Genomic DNA, 5,459 nt, shown 5'->3' with positions numbered 1-5,459 from the left:
TCCCCCCCCCCCCCCGAAATGTGCCTTCTCCCTCCCCAATGCTGAGCCACGCGTGTTTTGAAGCACTGAAACCACTGTGATACCCAAATCAACATTGGGGAAGGGGAAACAGACACAAATGTTTCAAGATTTTTGACGAGTATTGTATTTAGTCTGAAGAGAGGAAAGAATAACAGTTTCTGTTCAAGACGAATTTTTCGATCATTGATGGAATATACCTGCTTGGTTCGCGCACAGATGAGAAAGAGAAATTTAGGATGTCGGATTATTGTTCAGTTATATTTGAAAATAAAAGGAAAAGATAAAAATAAGGGAATTTAAAGCAATGTGTTACACATACAGGCAGTAATTAAGACATGCGGAAAATGTGAGGTCGCTGATGATCACTTCACTTTCTGCATTCTGAAGATATATATTCCCACTTTTGAAAAGGGGAATGATATGTACCTAAGCTGATTAGATTTTCTCACCGCGATAAATAAGGGCATGTCTGTTGCTAAATGTCTTTGCTATTGAAGAAACGCGGACTGTATATTAAGGTAAGGTGGCGGGTCTTCAATCTCTTCCATCAAATACCCGAGGAACAGCAGAAGTCAGTCCCCCGGTGTGGAAAATGTTTTAGTCGACTTATTTTCTCACAACACGACTAATTCAATCACGACTGATCTTATGTAAATATCGCCGAGTTTGTTGACATTTATCTTTACCATGGCTTAAGTGTCACACGATTCACCATGGTGTTTGGAAAACTCTTTGCCTTTTTTAGGAACCAAAAACTAAAGCTACTGCATCTGCAAGCGTTTTAAGTGATAGAACAGATCATGGAACATGCACCTTAGGGATAATTTTCTTGATTAAGCTATTCAATAAGGCTATTTGTAGGGCTTCACCATGGTGAACCGATAGTTCTTAAAGTCTATGGTAGTATAATTACTTTACTTTAGAACACAGTGGTGAATCGTTGAGTTTCAGTGCTAAGAAGGTCGACTGGTCGTTACAACAAATGATCTCTTTTAATAATGTAATTTTCTACAAAGTTGGCTTATCTTTGTACATAGAACTGTTCAGATTATAGAAAGAGAAGGAAAAGGTTCCGTGTTCCTTTGACACCTTTGTGTAGTTATTTGAGATAAGGACTATGAGGCAATGTACTTCACTATTCTTTCTCAGGAGCTCCAAGAGAAATAATATCACAATGAATAGCGAATCAATTTCATACAATGACCAGAAAAAGTCATTCTGCTGTGTAAAAATCGCTAAACGTCGTCTTGATGGCCATCGGAGCAATTTTCACCCCTTTTCTTTGAAATATGCAACACCCCCCCTCTCCGCTTATTTTTGGCGTATAGTGCAATAGTTATTATTGTCTCTGAAAGTTTACACTTTGCGAGAAGAAATCTCGCGCAGTTATCCACAAAATGGAAATAGTGGTATTTCTTTAATATTTTTCTACGCTTCCCCTCATTTCTAATAACCATATCAATTCGTTTCGGCATAGAGCGTATGAAATTGTTCACAGTTATGTTACCCGTCCACGCCCTCCAGACGCTAAGACAATACTGGTCACAAATTGTTGAAACGCACCGTTTCTCTGGAATTTTCTGGAAAAATCCTGACATTTCTACTTCACACTGTTTCCCCCCACCCCCCCCCCCCCCGAAATGTGCCTTCTCCCTCCCCAATGTTGAGCCACGCGTGTTTTGAAGCACTGAAACCACTGTGATACCCAAATCAACATTGGGGAAGGGGAAACAGACACAAGTGTTTCAAGATTTTTGACGAGTATTGTAGGCCTGTTCCATTCTATCAAGGCACCCCTTAAGCTCTTGTTCAGCCCCATCGAAATTGGTTCCGTTGTCGCTGTAGATGTTTCTCGGTTTTCCTCTTCTAGCCATCATTCTTCTCAGTGCCATGAAAAAGATATCTGTTTCGAGCGAGTGAGCAACTTCTAAGTGTACCGCCCTTGTCACAAGGCAGGTGAACAGACAACAATACCGCTTTACTGTGGACCTTCTTTCTTTAACTAGCAACGGTACAAAATAATCCACACCAGTGTTGTAAAAAAGTTGGGGTGAATGCTTTGAGGTAGGCTTGCCATCAGCGGTGGATCTGGTTTGGCATTGTGTTTTCTGCAAACATGACATGACTTGGCTATTTTCTTGAGAGCAGATCTCACTTTGGGGATCCAATACCGTTGCTGCAACTCAGCAAGGATATGCTCTACTCAAGAGTGGTTCAGTCTCTGATGTAAGTTTAACAAGATCAAAGGATCAATGTCATGCCTCTTAGGAAGAATAGCAGGATGTTTGGCTTGATATGGAATTGGCGCATGTTTCAGTCGCCCCCGATGTGCAAGATGCCCCTCTCGTTGGTGTAAGGGTACAGGGATCTAAGGTCACTGCTGCAGTGTATCTCCTTTCCTGCGGCAAACTGGCTCAGGTCTTCGGAGTAGGCTTGAGCTTGGGCCCTCTTAATCCAGAATTCTTCAGCTCTTACGAGCTCTTTAACAGATAAGGGTCCTTTAGTAACCGTCACATGTTCATTCCTGAGACGACAGCTCGACAAACCGAAATACCCATGCAGTAACTCGTGTCAGGTGGGTCCACGAAGAGGTCTTCTTAGGGTCCAGAAACTCATGGTTGACTTCAGAACTGAGACCCAGCCAGGCTTCACTTTTAACTTCAGGATCATTGTCAGTTAGAGGTTGGCAGATAACTTAGTTTGGGCAACAGTCCTCACCCCGCAAAAGAAAGTCAGGGCCGTTAATCCACCGGCTGTCTTGAAGAAAGTTTTGAGCAGAAAGACCTCTTGAACAATTGTCGGCAACATTGAGGCGTCCAGGGACATGCCGCCAGGCCGCAGGATCAGACACTTTAAGTAATTTGGCTGGGCATCACATGTAGTTCTTTCTGGATGGTCTGACTCATTCTAACTGCCATTACAGCGGCTTTCCAGTCGTGGAATCGTCAGGGGCTTAATCGGAGCAAGCCTGACAGAGCGCAAAAACCGCTTTGCATAACTGTGCCTGCGCCAAAAAGAGATCTTCGAAGTGAAAATTCGAAGCAGTTCGTTCTTCTACAAACAACGAACGAAACTGCAAGACTTGTACACAAACAAATAATCAGTTATAACAAGAAATCGTAGCCAGAAGAATTGAAGGCTCGTTTACTTTACTTCAAAAGTAAGGACGTGGATTGGCTTTAATACTCCTTCAGTTGTTTTGCACTCTGTGCATTTTCCTAACATGGAGCTTCAGGCCGCCGGCAGATTTACAGATTTTTTTACACCCCGCGAACTGGCAATGGAAATCTTCTTTTCTAGTGGTTGGTAGTTGCTGTTGCTGTTGCTCCACTAAAGGCTTCTGCCTTGAATGTACGTATCTGGGTAACAAGTTAATGGGCTGGCCATCTTGTTTCATGGCCCTCGCACGCTCCTACAACTTCGACTTCAAGGAATCGACTTTGCTGTCTTGTTGATCGCTTTCACCCGCGTCTTCGAAGTTATCAGGGTTGTCGTCATCATCTTCATGGTCACTTTCCTCATCGCTATCGTCGTCACTGTTGAGCTCATCGCCCGCCAAATACCTATAAAGAGAGGACGGAAAATGAATTTGTGGCTTCTGATAGTAAAAACCGAGCCTTCTGACAGTTTGTGCGTAGCTTTGATGTCTTTCGAAATTTTTTTTAAACTAACCTATTCATCGTCGTGGAAAGCTCTCTTATTCTGTCTTTAAGCAGAGGATGGCAAATAGGGCACAAACGTGCACGGTCTGCATTTGACGCACTCCGACCAAGGTCGCTACATGTATCTCTCAAGCATTCGGTGTGAAAAGAGTGGCCACAGTTTAATCGTTTGTAGTCCACTGCTTGCTGTCTTTGGCAGTCACGCAAATCACAACACACCGTCGGGTCCGGTTCATTTCCAAGAAAGGAATACCCCAGAGGAAGCGATCGCTGGTCCATTGTTGCAGCAACAGCTGGGAAATAGTATGGCTGAAAGACAAGGTATTATCATGTATTAAATATTGTCTATAGTCAACACATCATTTGCTTGTTTTCAACGTCTTCTTAAAGTGGAAAGCTAAGCTACTGAATGAAAAGTTACATTTTTATCCTTATAAAAGATTTTTCTAGGCCGCAATCGGTACATGTAGCTCGGTTCATTCGAACAATTGTATAGTGTTGCTTGTCCTTTACAGTGGTTGTTCTCATTATTATTCTTTTTTTTTTAAATGAATTCCAGGCAGCTTGAGTAAAATCGTTTAATGAAGTTAACACCTGAAATTTACGATTTCCATGTGGGACTTTCGCTGTTTGGCCAAGCGTCATCCATACATTAGAGAAAATTTCAAACAGGAACTCATGTGATTTTAATGCCATCTCTGCAATGTCTTTGTTACTGCATCCTCGTAAGTAGTTTGGTAAAAACCATTCCATAAAATCAGCGTCGAAGCATCTTCCACTTAGTGCATGGGCAATCGTGTTTATCAGTTGTGGAACAGCCCAAATAGGTACATTACTGTAACAGAGTAATCAATAATATAACTCTCATTTTATTACTGTAGTAACTTTAAGCAAAGACTTTTATCAAAGGGTCTCAAGGACCTAAAAGACAATTACCAAAGCAAAAGTCAACTTAAAAACAGTGAATACTTCTGTGTTAGTTGTTCTTTATCACTTGTATCTTTCCTAGTTAAATTCAAAAGTTTAATATTTTTCCTACCGTCGTAATATGGAATGGAGTATCTCAATTTTCTTCTCAGTAAAAACTTGCAGGAAGTCTTGCATCTTTTCTCCAAGGTCTGTATTGCCTGATACATGGAACAGAAGATCACTCAACTGAGTTAAGGTTGCCTTGTCGTAGTTTCTACGTCTGAAGTTGATGAAGATCATGGAAGCCCTCAGCATGGACTGCATCCAGCTGTCAAAGTTTCCACCACGAAAGAATACAGTGTAGTAATACGTATTGAAGCATGTTATCTCATCGAGTAGGTTAACCAACATAGGGTACTGTGGATCTTTACTTGAACCAAACAAATCCAAGACCACATCGTGAACTATCATCCAGCCTCCAAATGCAAGTGATGATACTAAAGAAATTTTTTCAGATTTTGGCTTCTTGGGAAATCTCTTGTTTCTAAAAATTTAGTAAATATAATAATTATTATGTTTGTGACCTCATGATAACTGACAGCTTCTCCCAACCTACAGGTGTACGAAGCTGAAGTATACTGCTTTTGATTTCTTATGTTTCTCTAAATTTGACCAACCTTCCAAATAGAGCTTTATATAACTTCTCAGGCCAGAACACTTGAATGGTTGACTCCTCTGCATTAAGAGATACATGGAATGGACCCTGCCATGGAATCATTAATGGTGTGTTTCTCTGTGATGATCCATTTGGCCACTGTATTATGTAGATTATAAGAAAAAAAGGTGGTTTAGTGCTACTGCAGTATA

The sequence above is a fragment of the Montipora foliosa genome, chromosome 3 (genome assembly GCF_036669935.1).
Source record: "Montipora foliosa isolate CH-2021 chromosome 3, ASM3666993v2, whole genome shotgun sequence".
Classification (NCBI taxonomy): Eukaryota; Metazoa; Cnidaria; class Anthozoa; order Scleractinia; family Acroporidae; genus Montipora; species Montipora foliosa.
The sequence above is the reverse complement of the archived record's forward strand: the minus strand, read 5'-3'. Positions refer to the sequence as shown.